This window comes from Benincasa hispida, chromosome 7 (assembly GCF_027475165.1).
Source record: "Benincasa hispida cultivar pf3 chromosome 7, pf3_genome.v1.1, whole genome shotgun sequence".
NCBI classification, from domain to species: domain Eukaryota; kingdom Viridiplantae; phylum Streptophyta; class Magnoliopsida; order Cucurbitales; family Cucurbitaceae; genus Benincasa; species Benincasa hispida.
Window position 1 is genome coordinate 41,864,498 of NC_143484.1, and position 15,625 is coordinate 41,880,122.

At 32.6% G+C, this 15,625-nt stretch overlaps 1 pseudogene; it reads right to left on the bottom strand.

Moving 5' to 3' along the window:
- Positions 1-4,764: 4,764 nt before the first annotated feature.
- On the bottom strand, positions 4,765-9,409 carry LOC150035178 (uncharacterized; annotated as a pseudogene).
- Between the last annotated feature and the right edge of the window lie 6,216 nt (positions 9,410-15,625).

Below are 15,625 nucleotides of genomic sequence, written 5' to 3' on the forward strand. Positions count from 1 at the left end.
GATTCATAAAGCTATACACATATAAATATATGATATTTATATGTTAATTAACTCCATATTTAATATAATTCAATATAGTTATTTAATCGATGAATTAATGGTTAATTAATTGATTAAGAAATAATAGAGATATGAGGTTAGTATAAATATATGATACTTATGATAATTAAATAAGTTTATATTAAATAATATTTAATATATGGTTATTTAATTAATGTGCCAATTAATTAAATAAGAGTTATTTAATTAATTAGCACTAAGGGTATAAATGGAAATTCTTCGAAAAGGGGTAAACCCTTCTCCATGTAAATATATCCTTATAGCCCATTTAGGGCAAGGAGTTTTTCACACAAGCCCACACCTTTTCTCTAACTTTTCTCTAGAAATTCTCTACTATTTTCCTCCTCAAAAGTTCTTGGAGATCACTCTTCCAAGTGAAGGAATCGTGAGGTCCACAGTAAAGTGCAATCATTCCCAATTTCGATTTTTCACAGAATCGAAAGACAGTAAACATAAATTATGCATATTAACAGAATTTACAGCATGCTTAAAAAGGAAAACATGGAAGAAAAATCAACTTACCCTTGAAGCTAATAGTCTTCACGAAATTCCTCCTCTCCAAAAGGTCATGAACAATTCGTACAGAAAGTTAGAAATTAACATCAACTTGGACACCACCAAGAGGTAATCCTCTATATTCTCTATAGGGGTTGAGAATAATAAGAGGTGTCGGCTCTATATATTTTGGGAAGAGGGAGGAAGAGGATTTGAGAAAGGATTTTTCTTGGGAGAACGCTTCTGGAAAAAAAAAAAAAACTTGCAAGCCTCCTCTTTAAAGAAGATGAAGAAGATAAAAAAAAAAAAAAGAAGTCCCCACCCTCACACATTTTTACTGACAGAGAATTAAGGGGCAGAGTTGTAACTCTCTCCCTTTAATTTGAAATTTAAAATTAAATTAAATTAAATTATATTAATAATAATTAACTTATATATATATATATAACACATAACCTATAGTTATTATATTGTATCAAATACAATATAACCTATAGTTTTTATTTCTCTCAATAATATATGGTATTTAATATAAATCACATTTACATTAAATTTAATTATATGAATCTCATTCATATAATTAGTATTTGAATCACATTCAATATTTAATTCCTCTCAAAATTAAACTTTATAATATATCAAATACATTAAATTAATTATACCACATATATAATTAATTACATCAATTAATTTGAACAATTCAAATTAATCCAAAATTAATTCTTAATAATCCTTGTTGAGCAACAGAGGAGACCTTATGGAATTGTAGACTAAAGCTCCAATGGTACTTGGATAATTAATTAAACTCCTTTAATTAAATTATTCAACATCCATTAACTTCTGGCCACTCCACTAAAGACCGACAACTGCACTATTTGCACTACAGATATATTTTTGTGTCCAATTGATATAACCAGTTAACAGTACAATGACCTTCACAAATTACTCATAAGTACAACTGAGCCAAAATTATCGTTTTGCCCCTGTAATTATATCTAACTTCTTAAGTACTACCGATTTCTCTAATGAACAATAAATCATAGTCCAACTATGACCAAACCCCTCTTGGGCCAAGAGAGGGTGTGGCGCCACATTGTTCAAGCCCCGGAATCAGCCCTGAAGGGAGAAATTTATCTACTTACCTCGACATTAGAGAAGAAGTAAATTCCGTCTTGTGCAGCTATGTTCCCAGTTCCTCAATCAGACGAATCTTCAAAATGGTAGATTTATTAAGTCGGCAATCTGGCCATTATCACCCATACAAATCAAAAGATTGCCTTTATAGGTAGAAGTTCACAACTCACTCAGGATTCAGGTCATGTCACCTATGGTCATCGTGGTAAAATGTAAGTCTCTACTAGTAACGACTTTATATAATGAGACTAGTTGTTTCGTGGTCCGGTCTTATACAAATCCTTTTGTATAGAACACACCGCTCACATGTCTCTACATGAATGATCAGGATCAGATCATTTGTAGCACTTTACAACAATTGTAACGTTTACAAAGCAGGTCGTATTCGTAGTGTCACCAGTATGTCTCTACATACATGTTTAAGCTATAGAAAATAACCTTGGATGTTAGTTTATTGGTTTTGTGGGTTAATGCTACTAAATTTCGAATAAAATACCTTAGTTTTATTAAATAAATAAATCGTTTGTACATTACAATTACAAACTACAGGACCCACCAAATTCAGGGCATCAACCCCAATACCAAGTTCTTTAAAATTCTAGAGAATAGCAAGGTAACTTTGTTGGTGGTTTCCTTCTTCTTGGAGAAGTTCAAGATTGTCGATAACGATGGAAGAGGAGAGCTAGAGGAATTAACAAAGGTGAGTTTTGATTTCTTCTCTTCTTCCTCTTTTCTAGCATGCTTATAATTTTGTTTGAATGCTTATCCTATAAATGCATGTTTTATTTAGTTTTTTTGTTTCCATAAAAATTGAATATCTAAATGCAAGACGTTCAGATGCTTTCGCGAAAATTTGATTCCTTCAGTCTTAAGGCATAATTAGCCAAAATATAACTCCCGCCACCAAATGGATAAAAATACTTAACATTATTAGAATTGTTAGAATTTCTTCCCCTCTATATTCTAGCATTTAGGCACACACATCTTGACTCAAGAGTAAGGCAATTGGAAACATGACAAATAGTACATTGCATCATATCAAGAGTTGTTTCTTTAGGAGTACTAGTCTTGCACTTGACTATTCCACTTTGCTGGGGAGAAACCACAACTTCATTATGCTTAGGACTGTTGAAAACATGATTAACAACATTAGGACTCCACCAATAACAATTATCAGATGAACGCGTACCTGATATGACAGTCACATTGTCTTTGTTGGTCACCAAACATTTATCTTTTGAGAAGCTTACAACAAAACCCTGATCACATAGCTGACTTATGCTTATTAAGTTTGTTGTTAACCCTTTTACAAGAATGACATCCTCTAGTGCTGGAAGATCAAGTATAACAGTTGTCATTTTCCAATATTTTCTCTTTTTCTCTATTTTCAAAAGTAACATGGCCAGAACTGCATAGCTGCACATTGGTGACAAATGACTTTTAGCCAATCATGTGATGAGAACATCTGCTATCAAAGTACCAATCTTCTTTTGTTGAGGAACGAAGAAAGGTGAACACCACTTGACATCAAGACTCAGAAGAAGATCCAAACTTCTTAATTCTCTATTTAAATTTATTTCTATGTACTGGTTTGACAAGATTGACAATCATCCAGGTCTTTTTAGAGTAATTCCAGGAAGTTAAATGACTCATTCTTCTCAACAAACAAAAATAGTAAGGATGAATCTTTCTTGCCTTTCCACAATAATGAAAAATTCATCTTTGTTTCTCATTGCAACTTAGAGTAGATGTTGACACATTATTGGGCTGGAACAAAATAATTTAACAAAGTGATTCACCTTTATAGAATTGCTTACCCTACTGCTTAATCAAAAGCAACTAATCGGGCTTTCACTTTCCTTTTCATGAGTTGGAAGTTTCACCAACCCAACCTGTGAGCAAGCCCACGATGAAGGACTAAGTCTGAAAGCACTGAATGATGAACTTTGTGCCTTCCATACTTTTAGGATTCTTAGTCCGAGGATCCTCGATATGTTGATCCCCTATCAGCTCATGATATTCTTTCAGTATGTTCTTGGTCAGAGTGATATATATCCTCCGGGCAACGAAGCATATTAGGGCTATCGCCCAATGCCATGCTTATCAGAAATCTGCTTGCCAGAAGACAAAATCATGTTAAGATCATCAGTGCTTGAGTTCATCATGCGAACAAACTTTGATATCAATTCAAGTTCAACTTATGACGCCTTCAACTCTTTCTTCAACTTAGAAATGGTGCTTAACAGACAATGATTATCTTCAATTGATTTTTCTATTCTCTCATTTTGAATTTTCAAGACTTTAGAGTTCTCCATCCATAGTTAATAGACTTCTTCAGAAGATAAGTTTTCAAATGTAACTGTAGTTTGTTATGTTTCCTTTTCTGCCACAAAAATACATTCATTAGAATCATTTTTACAGTTGTAAGGACCAAAATCTTGTAATTATGTAATGGATGATAAGTGATATATCAATGTCAATGACAAACCAATATTAGTGATATAAATCACAGTGCTTGAAATTACTCACAAAAACTTCATATGTAGTTCTATTTGTCATATAAATATAGGAAATTAAGTCCCTTTCTGCTTTATATTTTAAAGTTCTAAGAACTAAACTCTTGGTATTATGTAATGGATGGTCAGTGATAGATCAATGTCAATGATAGACCAATATCAGTGATAGAAAGCACAACAACAATATTTGAAATTGATGTTACTTTCTTTTTTATGTACTTGATTTTGCGTTTTTATTTCATAGGAAATTCTATACTTTGTATTGAGAAAAAGTTCAAAGGACTAAATTTTGTACTTTTAAGTGACATTACTTCATATTGAATAAGAAGCAGAGCGAATATATATATATGTACCATTAACAAAAAATGGAAAAAAAAATTCTAATTCTATATTCGTCAATGGACTAAACATTCTATATTTCTCAAGCAGAATGTTATGTTCGTATGAACAATATAACAATCGAACCAATGGTAAAAATGACAAACCCTACAACATTCTAAAAATGCTCGCAACCTATATGTTCACATCTATAAAGACCACATTGATAGTAAATGTTGCATCATTGTATAAATGGAGGAAATTTACACGTTCTACGATTATAACTAACACGACGACAACGACTGCACTTTGTCTGACTTCTTTGCTCGCCATTTGATAATATTCTTTGTTTTCGAGGTCGGCCTGCTAGACGCTTAACAATTGGAGGTAATATACTCATATCAATCCCTATAGGTTTCCAATTAGCATGGTTCCCAACTGGACGAACAAAACCAACATAATATGAAATCAAGGTGCTTGTCAAAAAATGCTTATGAACAAATGAGTAAGTATCCATATTGCATCCACGAATAACAACAAGTGCATGGGCACATGGAATTTCATCAAGATCCCAAACACGACAAGTACATGATTTGGAATCTAAATGTACCATAAAATGATTGCTTCCATAAATTACTTGAAATTCGACATCATTAATTGCATTAACCTGAGAAAAATGACACATAGACAAGAAATTAATTAAGATCCAACTATCTGAGTCTACCAGTGATAGAAGTCAATCACTAATAGAATTCAATCATTGAAAAATTGTGCTATATTACCCATGAAAACAAATAACTCTTATCGTGAAAGCTTCTTGATATTTGATGTTGTGTTCGTAATTTCCCCTCAGCCCAGCTAGTGAAAACAGATTTCCTACAATTTGCATCTGAAAACAAATTTCCTACAATTTGCAGCTTTACTTTTATCATAAAACCATTTTTGAAGTAATTGTCTGATTGAATCGAGTAGTGATGCCATAGGTAAATCTCTAATCTCTTTTAGAACTGCATTTAAACATTCTGAAATGTTTGTAGTCATCATCTGATATCTTCTCCTTCAACAATATGCACGAGCCCACTTCTCGAAACCAACATTACTAAGATCGTCTCGTATGTGAGGATATATAGCCTCCATCCATCTCATACAACTTAAAATCAGCAATAGTATATGCTTTTCCACATCTAAAAAACATATTATCAATAGTAGAGTCCTTATATGTCAACTTCAAACTTCTCAAAAGGTGTTGCAAACAACACAATATTCAGCCGTTGGAAAAAAAAAATTGAACACCTTTTGGAATACTTAAATGTCGATCGGATATAATAATTAAACCTTCTCGATCCCCTAAACTTTTCTTGATATTATCAAAAAACTATCTCCATGATGCATCATTCTCAGAGTCTACAATAATAAAGGCAAGAGGAAAAATCTGATTGTTACCTTCAATTGTTGATGCCGTCAAAAGAGTTCCACCATATTTACATTTCAAAAAGGTGCCGTCAACTGATATGTTTGGCCTACAATATTTTCACCCTTCAATACATGATCCAATTGCCATGAAACAATACTTAAAATGTCCCTCAAAATCAGTTTCATATATAGTGAATGAATCTGCAGTAAGATAAAAGAAAAAAAGATATATAAAAGAATAATTACATTCTGTTTTACATTAGACCAATCACGTATAGGCCAAATATCAGCAATAGACAAATGATATACTCATTTACTATAAGACATATCACTGATAGACCAACATCATTGATAGATCATATAATTAAACAAGTATATCAAATATTGATTACATACTCATTGAAAGCTTGATTGATGATATATATGTTGGGATTGGTGTCTTAATTCTCTCAGAGTCTCGTTGTTTGTAATGTTACACATTGTTTTATGAATAAAATAACTGTTATTTCATTCTGGCATTTACTCATATCCAATAAACAAAACTCTATGGTTATCTTATGTAAACTTAAGTATGTATGTATGATATACAAGTGGATCATGTCTTAAGTGATAACCTAGATAAGTCTGTAGTATAAGGATTAAGGTGGGATACCTGATCCTGGTGACACTACGGATATGACCCGCTTTGTAGAGGTTTGCAAGTATTGTAAACTACTACAAATGATAGGTCCTGACCATTCATGTGGAAACATGCGAGCGGGAGTGTCCTATACAAAGAGTTTGTATAAGACCAAACCACGAGATGACTAGATTTTGTATATAATGCCGTTGATACTAGAGACTTACATCTCTCCTAAACGGCCATAGGTGACATGACCTTAATCCTGAGTGTTTTGGGAACTTCTGCATTTGAGGGCAGTCCTTTGATTTCTTTGATTAGTATGGGTGTGAGTGGCCAGATTGCCAACTCAACATACCTACCTTTTTGGGGACTTATCTGATTTGGGAGTTGAGAACTTAATACACAAAATTGAATTCACTTTTTCCCCGAAGCAGGGGTAAGTAGAGAGATTGCTCCCTTAAGGGCTGATTTTGGGGCTTGAACATAGTGGCCACAACTTCTCTTTGGAAGAGAGGACTAAGTCATAGTAGAACTATGACTTATGTTCATTAAAGAGATCAGTGGTACTTAAGGAGTTAGATGTAACTAGAGGGACATAACGGTTAATCATCAAGTACTTACGAGCGATCTGTGAAGGGTTGTCGCATTGCTAATTGGTTAAGATGGACACATAATATATATGTAGTAAGAAGAGTGCAGCTGTCGGTCTTTAATGGAGTGACTGGCAGTTAACAAATGATGGATCCCGTGACTAAAGAGTTTAGTTAGTTATTCACGTACCGTTGAAGCTTCGAGTTACAGGTCCACAAGGTCCCCTTAGTAGCTCAATGGATTCAAGTTGAGGATAAGTTCTTGGTGTTAATTTGAAATGCTCAAATTGACAAGAGGTAATTCGATTATATAAGATATGATCGGTATGATGTATGAGATACATCTAGTGGAGGATTAATGTAAATGAGATTTACATTAAGTACCATTGAATAGAAAAAGAGCTATGGTTTATATGTTTCATGAGATGAAATATTAAAACTATAGGTTATAAATATATTATGATAAGTTGGTTATCATTTATATTTATAATAATATTAATTATTGGACAATAATATTTTTTTCTCTCATAATCAATTGAGTGGGAGGTTATTGGTGGTTTCAGGTAACTGTGAGATAAAAGGAAAAATGTTTTCCTATTTTGAGGAAGATTTGTAAAAATGTTGTTTTGAGATTTCCAATCTCGAAAAATTCTCACGGGAAGTTGTCAAGTAAATAAGATTTACTAAGCGACAGCTTGGAGTTAGCTAAACGATCGTGGAGTGTTCTTAGGCGATAGATACTCAGCTAAGCGATGAGCTAAATGATCGCATAGCTTTTCCTAAACGATTGGGCATCGACCTATATGATAGGTTCTTCTATCTCCCACTTGCTTAATCGTTTACACGATTGTGGTTCCTCCCTATTCTGCCTCAAACTAAGTTCACACAGAGTCCACCCTCTGGATTCTCATACCGAGAATACCAAGATAGTCTTCTTGGTGGTGTCTTACTCAACTCGACACTGTCAAGGTTCTGTGGAGGTCATTCGTGGTGTTCCGGGTATTCGTAACATTGGCGATCGCTTAGTTCGAGTACGCAGTGTTCGTGCAGTGTAGCAGTCGTGTTAGGTGAACATTCGTGTGTTGCTGTGTTGCTGTGATCGAGCGTTCGTGATCAAGGAGCTCGAAGATGAGTCTACAAAAGTGTGTTACTCTTGTCCTTGATCTTTGGTATAGCATGCTATAATTTCTGTATTTTAGCATAACCGTATATTTCCGTTTGTTATTGTAATTGTAAAGTTCAAATATGATTGTAATTCGGAATGATCATTCTGCTGCTCATGGAAATCCTCGTATTCAATTTCCTTCAATATAAAGGATAGTAAGAAAAAAACAAACCTGGATTCATTTCTTTTAGCTTTGTAAAAAAAAATATGGGATCAAGGCATAAGATCCCTTTGCATCACCATTCAATGACTTCATAATATATTCTTTCGCCCTTCAAGCTTTACAGTAGCTAACATTTACCCAAAATTTAGTACGCATGTAAATCATAATATAATCCAGAAACAAACAGTCACAACGGCTAAAATCTTTTATCATACAGTCACCAATCAATGATGAAGATGCTTGTCTATGAAAAGTTTGAATAGCATTTATAGAACAACTATGATTAGCAATATACTTCCTAAGTTTCCATAGTTCCCCACCTTTATAACGAGATGCACGGACATACCATTCACAATCTTCTTGGGAGCACTTCAACACAATTACTTTAGAATCTGATCTCACAGTTTTGAACTCAAAGTTGTTCTTTATAGCTATATAGTAAAAAAGACTTTGATACTATTTCCTTACTAGCAAACATATCCTTCTCTTTCAAATCAAATGTAGAAGACAAGCTACCAATATCAACATCCATTAGGATGTTAAAACCATCACTAATGGGAGAAGAAGAAGACACAACACATAAAAAATTATCAAATCCACAATTGGAAATTCCTTCTAAAACAAGATCATAGCATGAACAACTAATGGATGTCTTGTACTTTGTTCTTTAACTAAATTAAAAAACCAAGCAACATCGTTATCTTCATAAATTTCAACCACAGTTTGATTGCCATTGATACCAAAATCCAATAAGATAGATAATGGTATTGAAGAAATAGATGCATCCAATTGAATTTCCTTTAATATCAAACTCACAAAGCTCTCAAAACACATAATCTCATCAACCAATACACCTTTAGTCTTGTAATTCAAGTAATTATGTTTATGAAACACCACTATTGCAAGCTTAACCAAATCACTGTAAGAAACCATAATTAAACGCATGACATTCTAGATTAGTACAATAAATAGAAAGCAATATCTATAAGTGATAGACTAATATCTTTGATATACTATGATATCTATCTATCATCAGTAGACTAATATTAGTGATAGGAAGTTCATGACTACTAATATTAGTGATAGTAAGTTCATGACTACTAATATAAGTGATAGAAAGTTCATGACTTATAACCGAGGGGTGCTAATTTTCAGTAATAGCAGTGAGGATACTAATTTTTGTGATAGCAGTGATAGAAATGAGGGTACTTGTAATTCATGATTTGTAATATGTGATAGCAGTGATAGAAGCAGGGTACTAATTTTTGTGATAGCAGTGATAGTAGTTCATGACTTGTAATTCATATAATAATCAGTGGTAGGAGTGAGGTTACTAATTTTTGTCAAATTTTGTCAATAGTTGAAACTTAATAATAGAGGATACTTTAAGTAAAATCAACGAAACCTAAAAAAAAAGAAGAAGAAATTGAATACGTAGACGTCCAATCAAAAGCAGAGTAAGAAATCGAATACCTACACATGGAAGAAAGAATCGCACAAGAAAAGGATTAAACCATACAAAATCGTGAGTCAGAAATACAAAATCGAATGTAGAAAGAAGAAATTGCGAGCAGAAAATCTCATATTGAGCGATGATAAATGGAGAAGATGTACCTGGAAAACACACATTAGCTCGACCAAAAAGAAGATGAAACTTGAGAAGAACTGGCACTGTAGAAAAACATAGAAAGAAAACGAAAACGACAAAGAATAAGGGGGACGATGAAGAAGAAGGAAGACGATGAAGACCACGACGAGGAAGATGGGGAAGAAAACAAAAAGAAATAAAATAGATATTTCAAATTGGGCGAATGAAGTCGGACGACGAGGAAGAAGGGGAAGAATAGGGTTATTTTAGGAATAAAAAATGTAAACGTACCGAAAATAATTTATATTTGCAAATAGTTTTAAAAAGGAATATATATTTATTTATTTTTAATAAAAAAAACACCTACTACAAATTTCCAACTAGTTAACTAAAATACAATACTAAAATATAGAATATCATATAACAAACGACAAATAAACAAAATTACTTCTTGATCTTCAATTAAAAAACAATATTAAAAAAATTAACATTATCATGGTAACTAACATAAACATAATATATCTAAAATATTATTAAATTAAGTGTAGTATAGATATATAACTAATATTAAAAAATTATTAACATCAATATAAGGAACAAAAATGATATTTTTAGCATAAACAAATATTAAAAGCAAAAAACTACTAATAAATAAAAGTTAAAGTTCAACTCACAAATTCGATCGTAGTTCTTTTTTTTTTTTCCTTTGAAGTGACAACTTTCACATTTTTTTTTGTTATTTTCTATCCGGCAACAACAACTACAAAAAATAAGATAATATTGGAATTTATAATTTATAAAAAAAAAGTTGATCAAACATATACCTATTTTTGAATCTTTGTTTCTCGAACAGAAATAAAAACTATAAAAAGATAATATAAGAACAATAACAAAATTTATAATTATTCTTAAAAAAAATAGAAATTTAGTAGAGTGAATTAACAAACTAGTATAATTTGCGATCAAGAGAGAAGTGTGGAAATGGAAAACAATGAGGTAAAAAATGGGAGGAGAAGGGTTTCTGATTGAACGAAGAAGGGGGAGTAGTGAGGTAAAATGGGAGGAGAAGGTTTCTGATCGAAGTGTGGTAATGTGATTTGAAAATAAATGGGAGGGGGTTTTAAAAAGCCATAGGTCGAGTGTTCAACACTCGACCCACGAGAAGGCTGTGACTAGGCTGAGAATCCGATCAACATGCAAGCCAGCACAGAAGAATCTCGGCAGAGGCATGGGGCAGGGGAGACCGATAGAATGAGAGCTTTGTCGAGGGTTGAACTTTCGACCTAAGGAGGTCGAATGTTGAACACTCCACAAGCATAAAAAATAGGTCAAATATTCAACACTCGACAAGCTCCATTGTCGAACCTTCAACCTTTGATAAGTGCCTCGAAATTACAAAACAACCACAATTCTTTAAATAGTTTTCAAACCACTATATTTCCTTAATTACTTTTTCAAATTTACAATATTATAAAACATCCAGGTGAATGTGAAAAAAAAATTCAGTGTCATCCTTTAAATTATGTGTGAGAGAAATAACATGGTTGCCATCTGAATCGATTGGAGAGGCCATCAAATTCGTTGGGGTTACAGTTGGTTGAAGAGTTATTAAAGAATCTTGCACTTGTCCTTGCACTTGTAAGTCGTTTGGTTTTTATTAAAAAAGATTTTTTTTTTATTAATTTCCAAATTTCGAATTTTAACTACAAAAATACAACAATAAACAATATAGTAATTCGAATTATGACTTGAGGTTAAAATGACTTAGTCATTGATAAAGCTGAATAAGCTCCAAATAGTCTATACTTAAAATTAACTCTTTTATAAGAATTTTATTAATGTAACGACTTAATTTTTGTAGTATATAAATAAATTAGATCATTGATCAGTTTATTGATATATATAAGTAAAAAATTTTATTTGATCTTAACATTTTTTACAAGAGAGTCTCTATAAATTTTCATATTGTTAATCAAATTGTTACTTATTTCAGAGACAACTAAATAGCTACTTTCAAAATTCCTAATCTGTTTTTGAAATGAGAAATTTTCATTAAACCCAACAAACTAACGACCAATAAAATTCATGAAAAATAGAAGACAACCGACCAGAAAAATAAGAGTCCTAACAAAAATTTGAATGACATACCTTTTGATAAAATTACCAAGTCAGTCATACTTCTAGAATGAATGGTAACTTTTAGGATTTTCGATTTAAAATATAATTTACAAATTGAACAAATATAAATCAAAAGATAAATTAGATATATTTTTCTTTAGAATCATCGAATATAATATCTATCTCAAATCAAATCAAATCCCACAAATTATATTTTAAAATTCTCTTTCAAATTAAACTAAAATTTGGATAAAATAATTTTTTTAAAAAAAATTTTGTTTGAAACATAGCTCAATATATTTAAAAAAAACAAAAACAAAAAAAGAAGAGAGACCACATACATAATTTCAAAACTCCAAATTAAACAACTCTACCTCTCTAAATTTAATAATTCAACTCAACACCGGCCTAGAATTTACATGAAATATAAGATAAGTATTAATAGGGAAAATTAAAAGGATACTGTCCTTTTAGAAACTATTTAGGAAAATATTGTTGTTTTTAAACTATTTGTAAAAATATTATTTTTAAAAAAAAATAAGTCGAGGGTTGAAAATTCGACATAGATAGGTCGAATTTTGAACCCTCGACCTTTCCACATTTGCACGTTGAACTTTGAACCCTCGACCTTGCCCTAACATTATTATTGAGTTTGTTTAATACCTTCCTCATTCTAGAGACCTTCCTTATAACACTCATAATTATTTGATGTGTTAAAAATAATTTTGTATTGGGAGAGAACGAAAGTGGAAAGAGTAAGAGAGAGAGCGAGATTATGAGAGAGAGTGAGATTTGAGAGAGCGAGATTTTGAGAGAGAACGAGATTTGAGAGAGTGAGATTTTGAGAGAGAACGAGATTTGAAAGAGTGAGATTTTGAGAGAGAGCGAGAGTTTGAGAGAGAGAGAGCTTGAGAGAGCGAGAGCGAGATCTTGAGAGTGAGATCGAGATTTTGAGAGTGAGAGTGAGATTTTGAGCGAGAGCGAGGTATCCGTACAAATTTCATTTTTTTTTAATTATTACACGTTCCACCTTCTTCTTTCTTCCTTCCTTTCTTTTTTTTTTTGTTTTAATTTTCCATTTTATAAAAATAATTTCTAAAAATATTTTTTTATTATTTATAATTAAAAAAAAAACTCCATCAAAATCTTGGTACCAAATGTACAAAAGGAATCCAAGATCATTATTGTAAAATCTTTTAAACTATTGACCTCACTTCTGTGATTAAAATTTATGTTCTTTATTTCAACAATACAGTCTTATTTATAAACTTGCATGTGAAGGTTTTGAGTGTTGATTTGATTTATTATGTCTCCAAATTATTATCTAAAATATGTAAATTTGAATATTGAAGTTTTTTTTTTACCTAACTTTTTAGATTTAGACTATCTGATGTTATTATTTATGTCAGTGACATTTAAAAGCTTCTATATCAAAATAATTACTATTCATAATATATAAAAAGAATAAATTAAAAAAAATAATATCTCATAAAAATAAAAAAAAATGTAAATTAAATATCTCATTTATATAAAAATAATTACAAAAATTAATGTATCCCACAAGGCGGACATCGTCGATTTTGAGCTGGTTGTCTCGTTGACTTCGAACTTGAGGTTGCTCGGGTTCTTCTTGATGTTGTTCTGGTACCTCTGCAGGTGCTTCATAATATAAATATTCATTATGCTCTCCACGACCCCGACCATGTCCATGCACGTATGAAGACGAAGGACCAGCCTCTGAGTCATAATGTCCTGAACCAAATGCTGACACCATCATCATCGGACTAACATAATCAGTTTGACTCTGCGTCTGCATCATAGGGGGCAATTCTTCCACATTATGTCAACCTCATCAAACTCATCCTCTTCCCGAATAGGTCCTCTACATCTAAGAGCTAGTGGAGGAACAATAGGTATATCGTATATATAATGAATTTCCTCCATATAGCTTTGGTTGTCACTACATATAGCAAGAACCTGGTTCAGATCATTCGCAACCTCACGGAGTCTACGGTTGTTCGATATCTGTGAATTATAAAATAATTAGACAATATTTAAAATAAATTTAAATTAAAAATAATTAAATAATATTTATTTACCAGATGACCCATAGCTGCTCCCGGACGAGTGACGTAGCGCCTTGTGATATTATTATACCAATGAATATATTCTGGAGTGACATCTATGTTAAACTGTTCAAGAGAAACCCCCACTGCAATAAACCTTGCATGATAATGCCATCACACTATCAAATGTGCAACTTTTTCAGACCAATCTCCAGTCCTTAAGTCAATATCATGCAGTATGGGTTCAGTATTACAAGGCGATGGGACATTCTGTTGAAAACCGAATTGTCTCATCACCCTGTCAGGAAGATGCCACTCACCAATGTGAAAACATATGAGAGGACTCATCATCCGCCATATGTTTTGACCATTCGTACAAAAATTAGGCAAAGTATGTATAATAATTTTATACCCCAAATAACCTGAAACACAAAATATTATATTAGAGAATATTAAAGAGAAATACAATAAAAATGTGTATAAAATAATCAATTAGGTTTAGTGTAATGTATCTGTTCAGGTTGAAGCAGATCAAACATGTATCTATACTAACTACATGTGTGGCTATCCTAGTCACACAAAATTTGTCTCTCCACCTAAATTTTTAAATTGATAATTTAGAATTTAAATTAACTAGATCAGTGATATAAAAATTAAATTGAATTAAAACAACATACCGAGAACCATAGGCTCGTCCAACTAATTGAGCGTCATCAACATGTTGTAGCTGTGGAGCCATTGTTGGAAATCGCTCCCAAGCCCATAGTTGCAAAAGTATGAGAGGTCCAACTATCTCTCGAACCTGAAGTCTTGTTACTTTGCATAGTTGTTTATACAACCATGCCAAGCATGCTCCACTCCACGAATACCGCCCTGCATCATGGAGGTTAGCTAACAGTGGCAAGAATATCAAGTGAACAAAATGACTTGATTTATCTGAAAACAGACTTCCACCCATCATTTGTAATATATATGCTCGCGCATATCTTATGACGGTTTCCTTGTCTGCATCATCTATGAGCTCACGAAATTGTGTTCCTAACCATATTAAACTTAACCTCGATCCTTTAATCTTGTCGGCAGGTGGGGTCGCACCGAGGTACAGTTGACAAACTTCTAACCAGTCATTGTACATCACTCCGGTGATCGGCTCACCATCAACAGGTAACCCCAACAACACTTATATGTCTTATAGAGTGATAGTGCACTCTCCAACAGATATATGGAATGTATGCGTCTCGGGCCTTCATCTCTCGACCAAGACTGTGATCAGATGCCAGTCCAACTGAATAAATCCTAATCTAGCAACCTCATAGAATCCAGATGTGCACAGTAGCGTTAGTATTCGAGGGTGGAGCGGGATAGTGCGCTGGAGAA